A 23,172-nucleotide genomic window follows, 5' to 3' on the forward strand; every position below is an offset into this window, starting at 1 on the left:
ACAAAACCATGGTCATGGCTTATTAAAATGAGACAAGTGATGGGATGTGACAGATGTTTGTGGCAGTTTTCATTGTAGTTCTCACCCTATATCCATGAACTTGTAATAATGTGAACATAACAATGTTAACCATTTCTATACCCTGGTTCACCTCAAGTTCGGTAGTGCTGCCAAACCGCTCTTGTACTTGTAGACATGTTTGCATGCTCTGCACGATTAACTTTATGATGGTGTATTGAATCAAGTACAAACATGCCTGCTTTGTCAAGTGATTTAGAAGATCTTGAACTCCTTTTCAGAATTTTTTTTTTCCTTTGTCCAACCAAACCAGCTACAAATGGATGGGGGTTCTAACCCCTTTCTTAGTGGAAAGTAGAGTACACGGATATGCGGCAGATTTGGGTTGTATTTCCAGGCTTTTTGGTTTAGATTTGGGTCACAAGTTTCAGAAAAACGTAGAGAAGGGGAGCTTCAAACAAAGTGTTGATTTTTCATCGTTTTTAGCAAACTTTGTACAAATTTAACAGAATTTGGCAAATTTAAGTTAATTTTATTTCAATTCCCAGTTTTTCTTAGGGCTGAGGCCTGTAAGTTTTGGTCAAATTTCATGAAGTTTGGTATATTTTTAGAACACTGCAAGTTTTCAGAATCCAAACCGCACATCCCAACCTCCCTCCCCTTGGACAGGCTCTTGATTAATTACAACAACAATGTAGGCCTAATAATATTTAACATAGTTAGTATTGTACCTAAAAGTACTAACATGCTTAGTATTTGCTAAGTGTAAAATTTCCAAGGAAAGAACTTCCTGATATATCCCCTTTTTCCACACAGGGGAGAGTGTAGTTCCTCATGCAGATAGTATGATATTTAAGTATGACGATAAAGTTGCCTTTAAAGCAACAAGGCTATATTAAGACTTCTCCACCATATGGTAAAACCAGACAGGTTTGACACATCTGAGAATATAACAACATTATTACAGGCAGTGTTTGGTTGGGAACTGAGATAATAATAACAAAGACTGCATATGGGTCAAGATACACAATAACTTGATGATACAAGATATCTTGGCTTTACCAAAACCTTTGACAACCTGTTTAATAAAACCATAATTATGACATTAACTCATGACATGAGCAAGTTACCTTATGAAAAATTTGGAAAAGCATAAAATTGTTTCCAAATAAATGTATCACATGATAAAACTTGCCCACGTTGAAGTTTGTTCAACTTGAGCAAAATTTGTTTGTGGTAAATATTTAAGATTGGCTGCTTGACAGGCAACATTAAAACAATGACTGCTTCATTAATAATGTTTCATTGCCGCCATAAGACACTAGTGAATTATTAGCAGTGGGAAAACATATTCGTCTGCCAATGGGCTATTCCATTTAAAATCCACAAACCCTTTGTGGAAAATTTTGGAAATATCTTCCACAGGGGGAGTATGAATTTCAAATGGAATTAACACATTAGCAGTTCCATTTGAAACTCACTCTCCCTCAGGGGAAGATTCAGGTAGAATCTTTCTCAGAGGGTGTATGAAATTCAAATGGAGTTGCCCAATGTACTCATTTAATTTGAAATTCATACTCCCCCTGTGGCAGATATTTCTAAAATCTTCCACAGGAGTAGTGTGGATTTTAAATGGAATAGCCCAATCCAAGTATATCGAGTTAATGTGACAAAATTCACCAGCATTCTCTTGATCAATTTCAAAAAGCCTTGCAAAAAAGTCCTTTTAAAACAAGGCTCTTGTTTCAGAATGAAATAAAAGGGAAAATACAAAAAACGTAGCATTTTCAAGAGGACAAATCGACAAAATGTCCCCAGACATTACTTTCACCTAACACAAAGCACACAGTCCCCAGGAAACCATCCACTGTAACATTGAGTTGACACCTTTTATTTGGAATACGTGCAAAAGAATGAGTGGTATAAAGTTCTTATTTCGGTGATAAAAGCATGTACGGCATAGTGTAATGTCAAGCTTATGATCAAATAGTTAAGTGTAAGTCACTTCAGTTATGCATCAATGCATCTCAACTCAGTAACATGATCATCATGTAAATACAGCTTCGGATGTGTTCCGAATTTCCCTGCTTGTGCTTACGGCTTCCTATGGATTTAGAAACTTTCCTACAAAACAGGGTTACCATGGTTACCTGTTATTGTGAAACCTACGCCAATACTAGGTATGTTCATGATCAAAAACAAACAATATTAACTGATTACAACCATTTTTGATCCAATATTGTTATACATTTTCCCATTTTCAGTGTTTTGCAGTTTAATTAACCTTTCATCTCCTTTCAACATCCTCATTCAGAGGGTTATCAAAGGAGGCGGGAGGAGACAAACGTGTTTTCTACCAGATACGCTTTTAGCTTAGAATATTTTGGCACAGGTGTATAGCTTATACAAGAAGTCATGCTTGAGTAGGGGCGTACTGCAGCCTTCATATGAGAAATGTCACATTGATTCTATTTTGATATTGCTGTTATGGGAAGGAAGAAACTTTTAAATTGCATCAGCTTGCAATCACATGGTAAAGCCATGGATAAGAGAATCTTTGAAACAAGTAGCTTACACTGCGTACAGTGGCAGCACCAAGGGAGGGGGAATGGGTAAAATCCCCCAGTCAGAACTCTTTCCCACAGTAAAAACCCAAGCTAATGAAAATTGTCCACTTTCTGCAGCAAGTTTGGGCTGAATTTGTTGATCTTTGGGCCCCCCCCCCCCATTCACTGTCCTCCCCCCATTCCCTCTCCCCCAAAATTGTTGTTTCTAGTGCTGCCAATGACTGTGCACGTACACTGTAGAATGTCTCATAATGAACAAAGGGATACAGAGATATGGGGATAGCTCCAGATAATTGTGTTCCAAACCAATGAATTAAATAAAAGAATGTGTTCTCTACTATGTCGCCATTGCCCAAAGAGGGAGAAATTTGCGCAACTTATAAAACCCTTGTTTGTATTCTGCATGTGTTTCCATTTCTGACACCTGTAACATTCTAAACCCTGTATTGACATCTGGCAGAAATGCTAGCTCTTTATGCCCTATATAATTTTGGTCCCCTTCATGCTTGACAGTCTAATATGGCAGACAGCTTTTTGAAGTCTTTGATCTCCCATTTACATTCTTTGATTCACACAGAGTTATGCCCATATCATACTAAGCAGTCACAAGGAGCATAGCATTTTTTGTGGCGTAATGTCTGTCCCTTATGGAAAAAGCAAAATGCTATTACCCTATTGATCAGTCGCTAGCATGCGCGGAAATAAAATCATCAAATCACAACCAGTTGACTTGAAGGTAGCTTTGTCGCTAAGTCAGAACCCACGACTGAACACTGGTAGCGATTGCGTAAAAGCTACCAGCCTTTGATCACTAGCTAACATGAATTGGGCAGTCAACTTTAAAAGAATTCCCACTTCCACCTGTATGATTGATTCATGAGATGTACAAATCCCTTGTTGCTATGTTCAAAATGTAAAGATATTGATAGCACATTCTACTCATGTTTGATGCATATTTATCAGCAAAACTGTCCTAGTTATGGTGTGAAACTTTAATGTTTCCAAGCCACATTTTTTATGTGATTTAAATGATGCATGTATGTATCTTCAAAACATTGGCCTCATGTGGAAAAGCAGCACATCACAGTGTTAAGCAGCATGACAGTATGACAGAAATGGAACAAAGTTCAACAAAGTTTACACTTTAGTTTGTTTCTTGAAAATCTTGAAAGAGAAATTATATGCAGTGTGGGAATTTAACCCTAACCATGCTTAATCTAACAAAGCAAAACCACTGCCATTACATGCATCTCACGTAATGCCATGACGCAATTATCTTATGTCATAATACCCATGGTTTTGTTGGCTGGGCAGCGAAACACCTGTCGGTGATGCACTGCTTGGTAAGCAAGGGGTCCTAAGGTCGAAGTCCAGAACAGTGCAACTTTTTTGTTCATCTTCTCTCCTTTTTTGTTCCTCTTTTCCTTTCCGGCAGCAAAAAAAACACTTGGAGTGTTCGGGTAAATGATAAGATGCCAAGAAGCAGCCTTTCAATTCATTCAGAATATGGCTGGTTGCTTTGAAGTTAAAGGTGTGTGACCAGCTTCAGGTTGACAGCATCGCACACAAATTTAACCCATCAAAATACACAGATTTTGGAATTAGATTTAAGCTCATATTCTTCTCAGCATTTCAGAATAGACTGTGTGAACTAAAAAGTATTAAAAAGAAGTAAACCGCTCCTGGAAGTACATAAAGTTCTAGGAGGCACTGCTATACTTGAATTTGTTTTACTAGTAGGCCTCAATGTAAGAAAGAAAACACAATAGGAAAAAAATCAGACCATCAACCTTTAATGTAGTATGTATGCAAAAGTAAACTGCTTGAAATCAACCTTTTAAAAACCACCCACATCTTCCTCCCATTTCCATACCATTTCATCCGCTCACAGGAACAAAGTGAGGTTCAAAATACTGCCACTGAATGCCAAGCTTGCTCTAATTCTCTCAAATTGAAAAAAAGATGAGCAAAGTGATGTTCAAAGTACCCTGAATTAATTCAAAACCTGCTCTTATTCGTTTAAGCGGAAGAACATTAAAATACATAAATTGGTCAGAATTGGTCTGGAGTGGGATAATGCAGGCGGCGGCGATATCAACAAAAACACTCTTGCCGTCTTGGACTAGTGGACAAACAAACGATTGAGTGCTATGTTTGTGAATAACCTGTATAAATGCATGATGTGAATAGAGATTGGGATCCTTAGCTGGTCACTGTCTGAATATGTGACATTTAAAAAACAGAATAAAATATTCCACGGTAATACTAGTGTTTTAATATTACATTGCTATATTATGATGACATGTCACCAAAATCTTTAACAAGGCAAAAATTTGATGAATTTTTTTTCTTGTAACCTTATGGGTTTTTTTTCTGGAGGCTAAAATGACTCCGAAATATCACCAAAATCTTGAATGTGGCAAAAATTTCATGATTTTTTTAAAATTTGAAATATTTTTTTCTTGTAACCTTATGTAATATAGCAAGTCTAACAGCTGAAACTTAATAATGTAGCTAGTCTAATAGTTAAAACAGTATAAGCTTTAAAATAGAACTGCTAATGTGATATTCATGTCAAGTCCATCATATCCTTCAATTTGACACACATGAAAACCACATCACAACAACTGAAACGAGAAAAACCGCAGTCGACACCGTCCTTGCCACGCCAGAGGTTTCATCCATTCAACCCCACACACCATTACTAACCTCATTAAAGGATCATAATCGCCATCTAGCCTGGGTAAATGAGGCTGTACCAAATCGCTTGCTCCATTTCTCTTCATCTACCTCTTGTCATCACTAGGTTCAGATTGCATACATGTTAAAGCATCTACAAGTGTATATAGGCCAAACTCCTCTGGCACTAACCTCCTTCAAACTGTAGTGCCATTATAGCAGTGATTTTAACTAAATGATCCAATAAGATTGTATAAGGTATTCCGAGAGAGGCCTTATTTGATGTATTAATAATACAAGTCGCCATATGAATCAACAAATATTTATATTTCCAAACCAACGGTTTAATTGATCCAACTTCTTCAGGTTGAATCAAACTTGTTACATGAAATACTCCTGTAAATATTTAAAGTTCATTTGTTTTGTGTACAAGTAAATTGTAAAGGTTTTACCTTTCCTTCAAAACACTCCCATATTCACCATCCCTTTTTCTTCCCAATCTTCACACAACTCTGAATCTGATAGGAAAGGTATCTCCAGTCCTCTTAATAACATCCACGCATAATGTATACTTGTTTGACCATTACACGACCTTGACGCACATTAAATTAAATCACAGTTCAACTAGAGTGCCTCATCTGCACATATTGAATCACACATGGTTACGGACTTACCACTTGCATTCTGTAATTTCACGCTCGCTTCCTCTGCCAACATTGAGAAATGAGGCCTAGACAAATCACTTGCTCTATTTCCTCATGAGCATCCTCCTCTTGTCCTCCCTCACTACCATCATCATCATCATCATTATTATCCACACCTTCTCATCATCATGTTGACATTTCATATTGAGACAGATGACAGGCCAAACCTCATCACCAGTCTCCACCATTCACTCTCCTGATGGCAAATAGTAACCTTGCCTCTGGGTACGGTATCATCAATGCATGGCCGGGTCAATGACCATTATATAAACACGATGACCAAACATCAGTCCTCCTACTCGGATACTACAATAGCCTACAGCTTGTAGTTGGAATTCAACATTACTCAACTCAATCAGATGAAATTATCTCTTTATTGACCCTGGAACCTGTATGTAAATAGTAGCAGGAAATCTCCCTATGTTCATTACAGTACTATTGACAACTATGCTCTATGAAATGGTATATCTGATTGATTTTAAAGCAAATTAACTCATATCATAATTAACACCAATGATAGTTGCACAAACCACACCAGCATTACATTTATCAACATCAATATTTTGAAATGGCTCGTTTCCACCTCGGAAAAGATGACATAGCATATTGATCTATTTATAGAGTAGGGTAGGGTTAATGAGAGTTCATACATCACAACAATGAAATTAAATTCAATATTCGTCAACTTCCTCACACCATGCAGAGAGCTGCGATCATATCACCCATTAGGCGGCAGGACACTGATATGACTTTTCCAAGAAATTTAATATCAACTCCGCAATCAATTAGTGAGCTCTGTGTGAAGGTTTACAACAAGATTTACAATGTGAGTGCATCGGTATAACTGTGGAAAGTGACGGATGAAGATTTTAATTACTTTAAGTAGAAATTCTCACATATGTGAAATAGTTGTAAATTAAACAAATATTCTTGCAATGAATTTGATAACATACACCTTGTGTATACAGGCATGAGATGGAGGTTCAATCAAAAAAGAAAAGCACCAAAAAGGAGGACAATTAATGAATCTCCTATACTTTTATACAGAGAAGAAAAACTCAAACAGGAGGAATTCCTCTAATCCGAGGAAGAATCTCATCCCTGCATACATATGCCAAAAGATTGAAGGTGTGGGTTTATTTTATTTTGAGAACTCTTGGTAATAAGCTTCTGTAACTCTAGGATTGATATTCGGTGATACTAAAGGTTAGAAAAATAACTTGGAGATTTAATATATATCTATGAATGCTTCTTATTTGACCAAATCTATGATATAGCATTGAAAAACAACACACACAAGAAAATTACTTTTTTATTACCATTTGTAGACAAATAACCTACTTTTATAACCTATATTTAAAAATTGATGTTACCTCTGACATACTTTCTTCTCAATGATATTATGATTTATTATCCACACACTTCTCACCAAAAATAAACACATTTTCATAAATTTCAAATTTTGTGAATCAAAAATTTACCATGATTGGCTATACTATAAATTTATGAAGATATAGTACTCTCATCCACCATGTGCATTATTTATTTATTTATTTATTTATTTATTTATTTATAACATTTGGCAAAAGGCAGGCAAAGCCCAATACTGCTCAGAGGCTACTAAATTCAAGGGATGCCAACCGAATATTACGGGACAGAGACATGGGAAAAGGTCCAATTTTTGATACAGGAGAAAAACCGTAGCACCCGCAGAAAATCCTGCAAGGAAAAGCATGGAACGGTAGGTAACCAAACTCACATGTGGCAACGTGGGAATTGAACCCAAGCTGTAGTGGTGAGAAGCGAGTATGTAAAAAGTACCAGCTCTTAACTACCCATGAATGTAAAATTCTGGTGAGGAGTACAAGTTTGCTGCGGGATGTTGTTAGTGCATCAATATACAATCCCTTATCATTGCATTAAAAAGTAATAACATATAGCAGAATAGGGAATATAGTAAGAAGGCTGTTTTTGATTTGACAAATATTTTCAACATCTTCTCAATATTTTCAACTTTAATATCAACTGAAAAATTTATCACGAGAAGTGCATCTCAAATTCAGAATTCAAAATTAGAATATATATCATGATGGCTTTGTTCTATTTTCAATATCATAAAAATTGCATAATGTGAAAAACCTTAAGATGCGGTATACATAATGGGTATGTGGAATTCAATATGAGAGCAGGCCTGTATCATTTCATGGTGAATTTTGCATACTTTAATGGACTAATGCAATACTACATCTGAGGCAAATATGAGTAGCTTTTAACTTTTTTTACATTTTGTTGTGTGTTCTCACATACACTGTATTTGTCGTCATCATCATCATTATCAGCAGCAGCATCATTATAATGTTTGCCTGCTGTCATTTTCATCAAACATGTATTTTAACCAATTGCAATGTCATTGTCTGATACAATAGGATGATTTCAAACATGTTACAGAATAATATAACTTCTGCTATCTACTGAAGATAGCAAAATTATCAGCAACAAACATTCAGCAAATTTAGCCATCTATTGAAAAAGCAAACAAAGGCATTAGGCAAATAAAGTCTGCTATCTACTGTAGATAGCAAATTTATTCTCTTTAACTACAACAATGCATGTACACAGTTCTGCCATCAACTTAAAATACTAGTAGCTAAGTCATTTTCTTCAAATATTGTAAATTTTTGTCCAATGACAGTAAATATTACTACTTAGGATACCTTCAAAATCTAACCCCAGATCTATAAATGTCATTTAAAATTGGTACACACAATATCTCCTCTCCTGTCTACTCAAGACATATTTAAATGTGACATCTTAAGAAGTTGTCTCGCTGGTGACAGGTGTTTCCGTATAAAAATATTGCCACCACGTTTCAATGTACAGGTATCCACACCATTATAAAATCCTATAGATTAAAAGCATTCAACTTGTTCTGAAGGCAAGTCACATCACTATGATACAATATCAAACATTCACACATGAAGTGGACTGCTTCCTACAAACAGGTTATTTTAAATGTCACTTGCTATCTTCTGAAGATAACATAGTATTGATATGCTTCATATTGCTATATATATTATATACTGAATATATCACTGCATAATACATGTATTGCTACTTACTGAAGATAGCACAATTAAAATAACCATATTTCATTAGAAAAGCCACTTGCTATCTACTGAAGATAACAATTTATTTATATGTATATTCATATTGCTATCTACTGAAGATAGCAAAATTAAAATGACCATTATTTCCTTTAAAATGCCACTTGCTATCTACTGAAGATAGCACAATTACACTGACCCTAAATGATCATATTTCCTTGAAAAAATGTTTTCAAAATATTGCTATCTACTGAAGATAACACAGTATTTAAATGTATTTCATATTGCTATCTACTGATAATAACACAGTATTTATGTATTTCATATATTGCTATCTACTGAAGATAACAGTATTTATATGTACTGCATATTGCTATCTCTACTGAAGATAACACAGTATTTATATGTATCTCATATTGCTATCTACTGAAGATAACACAGTATTTATATGTATTTCATATTGCTATCTACTGAAGATAACACAATTTTTATGTATTTCATATTGCTATCTACTGAAGACAACACAGTATTTATGTATTTCATATTGCTATCTACTGAAGATAACACAGTATTTATATGTATTTCATACTGCTATCTACTGAAGATAACACAATATTTAAGTATTTCATATTGCTATCTACTGAAGACAACACAGTATTTATATGTATTTCATATTGCTATCTACTGAAGATAACACAGTATTTATAATTATGTATTTCATATTGTTATCTTCTGAAGATAACACAGTATTTAAATGTATTTCATATTGCTATCTACTGAAGATAACACAGTATTTATATGTATTTCATATTGCTATCTACTGAAGATAACACAGTATTTTATATGTATTTCATATTGCTATCTACTGAAGATAACACATTATTTATATGTATTTCATACTGCTATCTACTGAAGATAACACAGTATTTATATGTATTTCATATTGCTATCTACTGAAGATAACACCGTATTTATATATTTCATATTGCTATCTACTGAAGATAACACAGTATTTATATGTATTTCATATTGCTACCTACTGAAGATGGCACAGTATTTAAATGTATTTCATATTGCTATCTACTGAAGATAACACATTATTTATATGTATTTCATACTGCTATCTACTGAAGATAACACAGTATTTATATGTATTTCATATTGCTATCTACTGAAGATAACACAGTATTTATATATTTCATATTGCTATCTACTGAAGATAACACAGTATTTATATGTATTTCATATTGCTACCTACTGAAGATGGCACAGTATTTAAATGTATTTCATATTGCTATCTACTGAGTCCACACCACCAAATCACACCACCAAGGTAAATGGCCGATAAAAAAATCAGTGTTTTTATTGTGAGAACCACACCAGGGTTGATTTAATGGGAAAAAAAGTTAGAAAGAAGGCTGGTGTGTCTATTTTTTGTGATAGCTGTACTTTGTGGATGGTTTTCTTATTATCTAAGTATAAAAAGATTACATTTGTCACAATTCTGAAATTTGAGGCACATTTTTTGTTCTTCTTCGCCAGATGACGTCACTACATAGAATCAGTGTGCTGTAAGATTGACAGGATGTACGTAGTTTTCGACGAATCACTGAGAAAAATCAAGCCGCTTACCTACCCAATATTTGTTGGTTTTATGGTAAAAAATATCATAAACAATAGTTAAAATGGTGTTTTGAATGAACCAGGAGGTTTAACAATGAGAAAACAACAAATTCCTCCATACCTTTTAACACATAAATGAATAGGAACTCTATTTGGTGGTGTGGAACCTGTATTTGACATGTATGACAGACACTCTAGAAACACTGTCTGGCGATGCACTATATTTAGATCACCGAGCGAGATAAAATTCAAATTGTGGAATAGTATATAACCAGATTTGTCTGTTTTGGGGTAAGTTTTTTGCTAATTTTGCATTACCTGGGGGTGGGGGGGGCTAGATATGGGGATTTGGAAATATGCTCAAAAATGGCTTTAGATTGAATTTTGGAAGTTTAAGCTTACTTGAAAAAGTCTCAGTAGCCTACTGGAACTTTACCATGCTAAAGTGCATGTAATTATTAATCAGCTAGTCAAGACCATTCTTCTTGCACAAGATATAAGGCCTATAATCCTGAACTAAAAAATTGGTGTTTTGTCGAGTAGGCTAGGCGCTAGTTATTGACTCCGAGACATGACTGAGTTCAGCTAGGCCTATGCAGTTGCAGTAATCTGTCTGATTTCAATGTTGTTTTTGTTCAGATATGACCATGTATGTGACCATCTGGCATCATGATGAAGGTTACAGAAAAAATCCCTCAAGCATTTTTGACTATTTACAAGAAAACCGCCGCAAACAAGAAAAGCCTTTAAAAAGGGAAGCCGTGTTTCATGAGTAAGTCCAACTATCGCTTTGCCTACCTGACAATAGGTCTGGATATAATGTTTGTTTCAACTTTAACATGTGTTCTGTGACTCAATTAAAAACATCTGAAAGGTTGAGAAGCAAAAAATTAGGCCCTGTCTGATTATCATATCTTAATGTTGCTATCTTCAGTAGATAGCACATGGTTAGCAATGCACATGCTGCATTAATTTGAGTCGGCATCAATACTTAAACTTGAATGATTTCACTTTTAATGGTCAATATATGTTCAGAAAGGCTGAAGATCATGTAAAATGGGGTTTTAAGAAAAATTTTGGATCCTGTAGAGTCCACACCACCAAATCACACCACCAAGGTAAATGGCCGATAAAAAAATCAGTGTTTTTATTGTGAGAACCACACCAGGGTTGATTTAATGGGAAAAAAAGTTAGAAAGAAGGCTGATGTGCCTATTTTTTTGTGATAGCTGTACTTTGTGGATGGTTTTCTTATTATCTAAGTATAAAAAGATTACATTTGTCACAATTCTGAAATTTGAGGCACGTTTTTTGCTCTTCTTCGCCAGATGACGCCACTACATAGAATCAGTGAGCTGTAAGATTGACAGGATGTACGTAGTTTTCGACGCGTCACTGCGAAAAATCAAGCCGCTTACCTACCCAATATTTGTTGGTTTTATGGTAGAAAATATCATAAACAATAGGTATAATGGTGTTTTGAATGAACCAGGGAGGTTTAACAATGAGAAAACGACCAATTCCTCCATACCTTTTAACACATAAATGAATAGGAACTCTATTTGGTGGTGTGGAACCTACTGAAGATAACACCATTTCAAGTTCCTTATTCCTTCTACTCTAGTCCTTTAGATCTTCTGTAACATTGTCATTATTCATTTTCAAATTGCAATCTCCTGAAGAAAGCAACACCCTTATAATAATAACAACTGAAGGTAGCACATCAATGCCTAAATACATAAAACAATACTAAAAAAATGTATTGCCAACCACAAGTTGTGCTTTATGTATGATGCGCTATTCCCAAAAGATTTGAAGGGCGTCAACCAGGTGTACAATATATTGTATAAGTACTCTTCAGTTAAAATATATATGGAGAGAAGCAGAGCACTCACGCATATCTACATTCTTAAAATATGTACACACATCAGACTCAATTGTGAAAATTATTTATGCAAACTTGAAAAGCTACCCATCTAACCTGACTCATCACTGAGTGCACACGTCTATGACAATCGTTTACTACGTGCATATACTGCATAGCAACCTTCAACCCTTCGAGGAAGTATAATGTTGAAAAACAAATATTAATAGGAAATTCAAGAGTACTGTTTTTAAATTTATCGTCTCAAAAAATCTTTGCTTCAGCTAGGTTGCAATACGATGTACTAATAACTTATCATGAAGGAGGAAAGCCGATCTAATCTGATCAGGTAAACTCTATCAAAGAGCTTTAAATAAATGAAACCAATTTGTGTGAGCAAACAAACCTTCTGACAGCTTTGTCTTCTCATCAATTTTAAATTTCCTATTATAAAAACAAGCAAAATAATATAGATTTATCCTTATTCATTTCTAACAGCCCTGAAAATCAAATTTAACCACAATACGTCTGGGGAAATTCATTCATCTTATGCTATTATACGCACCTAAAGTGAATCAAATTTTTGTGGCTAATAATTTCATAATAATAAATGTGGGAGATTATTATGAATGAATAAAACGTGACACAACTATCTCATACAATTTAGTCTTGAATTACAGACTGATTTGTTCATCTTAAAGTACAAATTTATTCCAAACTGTCAGTGATTGGAAAACCAAAACTAGTCAAATTAATAGGTTACATGATTTTATCCCTACAGAAACGGCTCAAACATCACTGCAGTTGATTGAATTTTCCCGGGTCTGTGCATACAGCTAGAGAGAGTAATAAAGTGGTTTTGCATTATAATTGAATTGATATATATACTAAGGGATTTTGATAAGATTAGAACACAAGATGGGTTACTGACCTAATTATTATGTGATTCCGACGGATGATGAAGCTTACGGAGATCAAAATTGACAACTCACTTCTATAATATGTTCTGCATTATCATAATTATTTGCAGTCGTATTCAATTATTCCTAATTCCTGACAGGAAGGTATAAGGCATAATTTCTATTTAACTGGGTCAACAGTAAAATTACATCTGGTAGAAATACATGGTTTTGGAGGCCAAATGATGCACCTTGATTTACAAGTGTGTATTTATATGGATACAAATATTTTTCCATTTAAAAAAATCAACCACAAATGATTCTAGCAGCTGATTCTAAGTCCAAGCTCTCCAAATCTGCAAAGGTGTGGTTTTTTAAAATCAATAATGTCAAAAAACATATCTGGAGCCAAAAACTGAGATTTGCATCGCAAGTAACATAATTGCGTATTTGTAGCAGGCAAAAATAAATGGATTTCATACTTAATTGCTGCTACTCCTAACCACATGGGTCTAATTACTGTCCAGTTTGGAATTTAATTAATAAATGTAAATTATAATTTGCAGGGCAGCAGATTGCTGGTCACGACTTTCCTGGAATTAGATCAGATTTACACAGCATATGAAAATTACTGGGTTCCCACTAATATACTGTAAATCAATAATATGTCAGATTCAGTGACTGGTTTAAACCTGTTAGAGCCAATTGGGTTATTACAGTTGAAATCCATACCCCTTATGGATGACATGGCCTTAATCTCCCACATAGATTTCAAATGTAGTCACTCATTCAGGCAACCACATTTGAAATTCACACTCCCTGTGTGAGAGATTAAGGTAATGTCTTCCATAGGGGGTGTATGAATTTTACATAGATTAGCCCATTTAAGTTTTGTGTGCATTTTGCTGGTTTGCCAAATACAGTAGTAATTTTGTCACAGTTTTTGGAGAAGATGCACAAAACTATTCATTTCGGTGAAAATTCAAAGTAGAGTACCGTTAATCTTTTATGGATGATAACTTTGCTATCTTCAGTAGATAGCCAACTTGTCTTCTTCTGTAACACGGTGGAGTGATTTTATTGTTGCCTTGGAAAAAATGCATGCAAAAACATTGGACTACAAACTGTTAGCAACCTATGTAACTTTATTCTATTGCTGCCCTGGTTCTGAAGCTTGAACTTGGCACCATTTAGTAGTCTTTTTAAAGAAACTCAAAGCCTCTGAAGTCCCAATAAGCCATGCATAATTTCAGTGCAAATGAGGCTACCTCCTGTTACCATACAACACACTTTTATAGCAGGCACTCTTCAGAAGTTGCCATTTTGAACCATGGAATTGCATGTTCATTATCACACTACTACAGCTATGGTCCATTAAATGTGCAAAATAGGCATTAAACATGGAAAAGAAATTAGCTCCTACGGCTAAACTTAGTGAACCACATGTGGAAAGTCAAGAGGCAATTATGCCCTGATTCTATCTTAAGACCAACAAATTACTCTTAAAATGGTGTTAACAAAAGGTGTGCCTGCTGAGCATGCATGTGTGGACTAGTAAATACCTCCAAAACAAGGTAAAGTTCTTTTTTACATAAATGATAATAAAACCAAAATTCAAAACACTTGTTTGTTAGATATTTTGGAGCAACGTAAAAATGCATATGGGACCATGTCTCATTTGCCATGTGAAGTCAGGTAACGGTTGGATAGTAAAAAGTCAAGTGGGTCTGTGGTTAGGAGCCTACCTTTGGGGTACTGCATACTGCCAGATCCTCAGTTAGATAGACCTTATGTTGTAGGGCCTTGTTTGCAGCTCTTTTCAAGTAAGGGTAAGGGTGGGTGGTATGTGTTTACAACATGCATTTATAATTTAGAGAAAAGTATTGTTTATGGTTTACTCTTTTAAACGGTTTGCTCATTTGTTTATTTTGATAAAAGCAGTAATCTGTTGTCTGTATCATCATCATAATCATAACTGCCATTGTACCTATGGGCATAAATGTTTATCAGTATATCAGCTTTGCATGCAACCACAGAGTTTTTCACCTTCCTGCATGAAATCCACAACTGCAAGCTAAGCACTACTTTCAGCCAGCCAGCCAGCCAGAGCCAATTATGATAGCCAATCCCTTGCAAATGACCTAAACTATTACCTGCCTAATCCATCTCCATATATTCAGCAACCTGATAATCACCTGTGATATATGCAGCAATTCCAGTAGCTGGCCATTGCATCCTACTATATAGATGGTAATGTAATCATTATCCAGTGACAACACCAAAACCGCATGTCAACTCTCTCAACACTGACAACATTGCCTAGAGCCCTTATTTCAAATGCAATTGACTGTTGAATCCATTTGACTTCATTTACTGATTGCCGATTGTGTATTCAGAATACCTGCAATCCCATGCTAATGTCAGGATTATGGCATAGCTGAAAATACCATTCAGAAAACATTTAGAAAATGACCCAAACAGATCATAGCAGTGACAATTTGACCTCAGAGTTGTAGTGTAGTGATTATTCTTATTACATTTTTATATCAAAAGCAGATTCTGCAAGTTTCCTGATCCAATCTATAGGACCATATAGCCAATCCTGCACCTTAGAAATAGATGTGATCTAGACTAAGCCCTGTTCACAAACCATGACGCCCCTCGAATAGCGCGAGGGAATTGTTGGGATATCTTGGATCATTATACTGGTAACATAGTCCCAGCACAGAGCTTGTGCTAAAGTGATCAAGCAAAATGTGGCTCTTACAGAATGAATTCAATCTTCTTCAAATATTAGTGTTCACGTTCCTGCAAATGAGTAGTTCCTGCAAATGAGTAGAGACTTAAGCTTACCTCAAACCGATGTTAAAATGATGTCTGCCTTGCTCTGCTTTATCAAGTCACATATATATCCAAATTATTATCTCCTATCCTATCGAAAGTGTTACTGTTATTTCTCCAACCTTCACATCACACAGAATATAACAAAGCAGCTAAACCATGCAATACAATGGCATCTATTAATGCTTATCTTCCAGCATTTCCAGCAGCCAACTATCCACAAGACTAGCCAAGTCCTATCAAGCACACCACATCAATCCCTCATCCAATGATTCATTAACAATGCCAGCGACATTCCCACCACTTTGACGAGATATCCAACAGATTATCATTTTGCACCTTCGGAGCACGGACAGCTTAAGAGCTACGGCTAAGTGAGAAAGATTACGCATCTAAATGAACCACTCATGCAATCTGATCACGATTTTGCCCCATCACTAGGATCCACAACATGCTCCTTCATCAGGGCACAGTTCTTTAACCCCAATACATTTGTACAGTTATTGCATGACTTTTGAAATTTTGAGCACAAAAACTCATACTCAGGAACTTGAGGTCAAATTTTGCACTATGATTGTTTCATTGAGGTATACTGAACTATGTCATTAGAATGAGACTATTGTGGTCCATAGTGAAGCAATGCATAATCCTTGTCAGAGTTCAAAGACAGTTTCTGTAACAACACTTGACAGATTTCAATCTACTCACAAATAATGTTTTCACACAATTTATCCGTGTCTCTTTTATAAAATGTGTGATTCATTCCGTAATATGTGCAAGAGTGAACAAATATCTACAACCATGACACAAATCGATGGATTTGAAATATACATGATCACGCAGCATTTACCACCATACAGTGTTCTCTTTCTCACTGTAGAGAATATATCATATTACATCTATAATAGTTATATATCATTCTTTTTTAATCAGCATCTGTAGATATTACCACCTTTTAGTATGTTTATCCTATAATAAAATCATGTGGATTGAAACTGAAAATTTAACACGGATTGGGGCATTTTTCTCCACTTCGTGATCTCTTAGATTGAAATTGAATACATACTGTTGGCTGAGGCAGTATAATGACAAAACCGATTATAAAATGATGGCAAGTAGTCATGACTGGAATGATACATATAGGTTAACATATGCAGAAAAAAGTTGTGAAAAGTTATGTTCAATTTATCTTCTTAGTCCCTGATATGGTTTTAAAATATTATATTTTGCGAGGTATTTAATTTTGCAAATTCCATGAGGAACCCAGATTTAACAATTTAAATGCCAGCAAATTGATAACTTTTTACATTTGATGAATTAAAATGAACATAGAATTTTGGGATACGCACATGCCACTTTAAGGGATCTAAAATGAGCGTTTATTATGCGTTTCGACAGTATTTTTGTGGGACATGAGAGCACCTCAGACCTATCGAATTGCATTCTGAATACTGAAGCATGTCTTTCTGATATCAAATAATTTTCATTTTTGAAAATCACAATATAATACAAATTTTATGACAAATTATAAAAATTTGATATTTTCAAATTTTGATATATAACAGTCCTCGGTAAATTATATAAATCTAATGATATATTCTTAAAGTTTATGTAGCAGGGAGGAAAAGCCGACGGTCAATTGAAAATTTTGACCTTTCATATTGAGGATATGGATTTTTTCCTAAAAAGACCTAATTTTTTTGTGTGTTTTGGGAAAAAAAATCCATATCTTCAATACGAAAGTTCAAAATTTTCAATTGATCGTAGGCTTTTCATCCCACCTACATACACTTTAAGTATAAATCATCAGATTTATAAAGTTTACTTCAAGTACTGTTAAATATCAATTTTTAATGATTTGCCATAAAATGTGTATTAAATTGCGAATTTCAAAAAATCAAAATTATTTCATATCAGAATGACATTCTTCGTATTCAGAATGCAATTCGATATGTCTGATGTGCTCTAATGTCCCACAATAAATACTGTCCAAACGTTCATACCCCAGCCCTTAATGTGCATACAAAAAAGGTTGTTATATAGTTCTCACAAAGAAGTATTTTTGAGGTATGAATTTATTGCGGTTTTGACCTTTGAACAGGTTGGCAATTTCCTTTATTCAGTTTCAAATGGCCACACATTGAACCAAAAAAGCCTATGGATTAAAAATATTTTTACAGGTTTTTAAATTCAGTTTAGCAATTAAGCACAAAATGCGTGAAAAATAACACAAAATGAAAATTTCCGCAATACGATATTGATATTGCGCTCTAATCAATTTGTACGTATTTTGGCAACTCACATTATGACACAACTAGATTTGCAATGGCAAAGATGCATATCTTGCCTAACTGTATTTGTATTTGACAGAACCTCTTGATTTAATGACATTTTAATATATTTTAAATCCAAAATTGAGATGCGACAGGAGAACACTTTCAAATGCTCTTCATATAGTGCTCAGATTTGAATGTGTTTATAGAAGTTTGCTGTGTTAATGGCAATAAAATCCCCTTCTGAATTCCATTTCATTTAATTCTATAGGATGATCAACCCAAGATAAAAATCATAAAAACAAAGCATATGTGACGCGATGTGATCAAGGAAATGTGTCTTCACTGAGAAAATTAATCTTCATATTTGTTTATTTATAGACTTACAATAAAAAGATTCTTCAATACTCCTTTTGGCCAAGCATTAGAATCTACTTTATCAAAACACAATTAATTTTTCATCTGTGCTGTGATCAAGCAAAATGAGAAAGAAGTTGGAAATTTAGTTTGCAGATATAAGAAAAATGTGTCAACATTTTTGTTTATTTATAGACTTACATTTAAAAGATTCTTGAATACTCCTTTTGGCCAAACATCAGAATCTACTTTAACAAAACAAAATTAATTTTCCATCCGTGATGTGAGCAAAATGAGCAAAATGAGAAAGAAGTTGGAAATTCTAGTTTGCAGATATAAGGAAAATGTGTCAGTGGCATATTTCTATGTAATTCCTGTTTTGTGCTAACTAAATTTGAATAACTTTCTACCAAAAGGTGATAAAATATGGCATTTTCAGTGACACCAAGCTACAGAATTACTAATAATATTATTTGAAATATGAAAATATAGAATTAGATCGACATCAGACTAATTTTGCTTGATCACATTGCATATAACCACAGTGACTCCCACATCACATACCCCATTTAGACTCGCCAACATCTTCACTAAACACTATAAATAAGATTAACTTTCAATAAAAACAAAGAACCATTAAAGTATGTATTCTATAGGGAAGATAAAAGGCTGCATAAACATTGCAACCTGTTTTCAAATTGATTTCTTAATGTTGAATTCTATATTTTCATTTTATTCCCCCATGCAAAAATCACACTTTTTGGCTCCAAATGCATTTTAGCAGGAAATCACAGATTGGCAAATATGTATCTTCCCCTGAAAATATCCCGTGCACTGACCTATCTTGCCTATCACCTTGTTTGTTTGGTTATTTAAAGTGTTTTTTTATATTTATATGCAACCAAGATACTGATACTAAACTAATAAAAGAAGTGTTTTTTATTTGGCATTATGTGACAATGTGTGACCAGCAGAAGAGTCTTCTTCAAATTCAAGGAGCTTAAATATTAATGGGCAACGTTCTCTGTCATTCACAAAATATATGAAAAGATGTTAATATCACATTGACTCTGCTGAATATTTAAAAGTATAAAGTAGATGGGAAATTATCCTGCACAGATTTGATGGGCCTCAAACGTATGATAAATGTGCATTGTGACTTTATTCCCATTAGTGGCAATGGCAGATCTCAGAAACCTTATGGTCTTGAGTTCTAATACCAAGTGGGACAACTTTTCCTTTTTTCTTCTTCTTGAAGCGAGGAATATTATGTTTTATCACAAATATATATTTTTCCCTTTTCACCAATAATCTTTTAAAACAAAGACTTGTCATCAACTATTGAATTCCTGCAACACATGTCCTTGTTTTCATATCCCACATCTAATAGGATCTAAATCCAGTTTGCTCTTTTGAAAACACTTCTTATTGACATTTTCTTGCATCCATGACAGGAAACTATGGCCTCCTAGTTATATTTTCCTAAGTGTTGTAACATAAATAACATGTCAACAATTATTGATGTCTCAATAAGCATTTGCGTGCATCATCTGTAAGCAGAAAGTATGTATGAAATAGTTCCCTTTCCTTCGTTCAATTTCTGTCTATGTGAGGTCTCATGGTTTAGGTATTGATATGGTTCCTAGAAATCAGGTGGGATCATGATTTTGTTCTGGGTGGGAATATGTGGCTGTGATTCTGAAAATTGACTCTGCAATTATATAAAACATCATGAAAAGAGATCCAAAAATATACTGATGATCTCAAATTTGAAATGATTCCTGACCAAAAATATTTAAGTCTTCAAAAATTTAGCTACAAAAGGATCAAAATGGGCAATTTCTTCTTAACCAGGTTTGCTCAAAATGTCACATTTAATTTTGAGCATTTGAACATAACACAGCGATGATAGTTATGACTTTCATGCACTCATAATAATGGGCCTACTTTTTTGACAGCTCTTGTATCTGCTCTGTCAGCTTAACTGCCTGAGTGAGATATGAAATTCCCCATACACAATTGACACTGGCAAGATATTACAGGCACTATTATAAACATGTATCAAGAAACTGTCAAAGAAAATGTCAACTTGGATTTGATGCTTAATATAAACCTCTTAGCATAAAAACACTCCTCACTGCCACATATGAGCATAATTAGAGTTCAGATGAATATGTTGATTGCATAGCCATTTTTCACTTTGTAAATTATACCAAATGACCACAGGCCTGTAAGCAAGGCAAGTAAACAAGTCATCAACAATATATAGGGTGAATAATCATAACAAGATATCAGTTTATCAAAAAAGTTATAATGACAATATTTATACACCTCTTGTGATATAATGTCTGAACCACTAATCACTCCTATTTCAACAGGGTTGCATAAGTTAAAACAATCATGTTCAGAAATACCCCTTGGTGGTCATTATACACTTAAGAAATATTAAGGACCTATGTCTGATCCTCGAGGCAAACCAAGACATGCAAATCCTTTTCACAGGAGCACAATGTCTTAGATTTACTTACAGAGTACAACTGTACAAATACAGAATTGGATGCAACCAGGACAGCAACTTTTCTTGCTATCATATTTTAAGCAATTCAGGACTGAAAACAAACAAACAAACAAACAAAACAAACAAACAAACAAACAAACAAGCCTACAAAACTTGATAAACAAAACCAAACAAAAACTTACAATCCAGATGCACAAAATTCAACCCTGCCAAACCTGAGATGCCCTATTGGTTCTCATCATATCTCATTTTTGCATTTTTTAATTAACTAAAAAGTTTTCAATATACATGACATGAGAACAAGAAGCCATTTACAAGAATTGAATAGTACCTTGAATGGAGCTTCAATATCAACACTGCCATTTTCTTCCGTTTTGCCAATTGTTTCATATAAAATAAATACACAATGAAAGTTTTTGTTGACATACCCTTCACTTAAAGCTACAAAATTTAATTTGTAACACTTTTGCTCAGATCACTATTACATGTAGAGCCTTTAAGGATTTTGAACATTTGAGTACGTCTTTTGCAAAATCTTAAGACTTGTAAAATCTGCAGATATTGCCCGCCGTGTAAATACGACCACGGTCACTCACCGGAATAATTGCTTCAATTTCAGGTGTGTTTTCCTCTATGCCTTAAGGAAATGTAGAATTCAATATGACTGGGGATCAATGTTTGAAATGGGTGATGAGAATTACGTGCACCATTGCACCGCAGGTCTTCACCTTTTTTCCCCACATTCTGTCCAACTCAGCTGTTGCTTGAAATTGCTTTTCTATACGTCAGTAGCTCCAAATATTCATAGATAGATAAAGTTTCATGTTTTGCATCAAGTGATTTTTGTTTGTTTGCTGTTTGTTTGTTTGTTGTTTTTCACTGGGTCTATATTCAATCAGAATCCCTTTGTTCTCCTTTGTGGCACGTCAATAGTAATATTCAAAAAAGAAGTGCATTGTTATTTTGAGTTTATCCCTCTGCCTTCAATACCATATTAATTTTAAGATCTTTTGAAGTTTTGATATATTTTGGCTTAATTTATGTTAATTTGAAGTTAGTCAAAAACAATGACAGTAAAATATATGCAAAATTAAAAAGCTCTTACAACAGTAACTGTATATCACATCTGTTCATGGTGTTATCGTCAACATCGCTTTAATATGTACCAGAACATCTGGCCATGGTTTGACAGAAATGCTATAAGTGAAGAGGACATTATTTCCAGGGATGAGAATAGATGGATGGGACCATTGTGACTTACACTACATTGAAATGTTGATGCAATTAACAACTAACTGAGCTTCTGAACACAGATGAGTCCGCAATTAAGTTGTTATCTTAAAATGTTAAAACCATGATTCTTAAACAAAGGTATAGGCCTCCTAGATACATGTATGCTAGTGAATATAGGGGTCACTCAATATTTTGTGATTAGAGAGAAGGGGCCATCTCAGTTTGTGCCCTAATCACTAGACTAGACTTACATCATATCATGAGGGTTCCGATTCAGAGCTATATGTTCCATAAAATATGCTCTGGTTTATGGCTGAACAAGATTGTTATCTATGACTTGTGATCACTTGAAATGTTTTGATATTTACAGAATTTTTTTTCAACTGGCTCCTCAAATCATTTAAAAATTAAAATCATACAAAGCTAAATCATATATAAAAGAGGAAAAACAGAAAAATCATCAACTTACTTATTTTACTCACATTATACCAC

General features: G+C 34.4%; 1 protein-coding gene across 1 annotated transcript in view; it reads right to left on the minus strand.

Moving 5' to 3' along the window:
* Positions 1-23,172, minus strand: part of LOC140138021 (discoidin domain-containing receptor 2-like) — a 177,137-nt gene that overhangs the window by 64,766 nt on the left and 89,199 nt on the right.

Source organism: Amphiura filiformis, chromosome 17 (assembly GCF_039555335.1).
Source record: "Amphiura filiformis chromosome 17, Afil_fr2py, whole genome shotgun sequence".
NCBI classification, from domain to species: Eukaryota; Metazoa; Echinodermata; class Ophiuroidea; order Amphilepidida; family Amphiuridae; genus Amphiura; species Amphiura filiformis.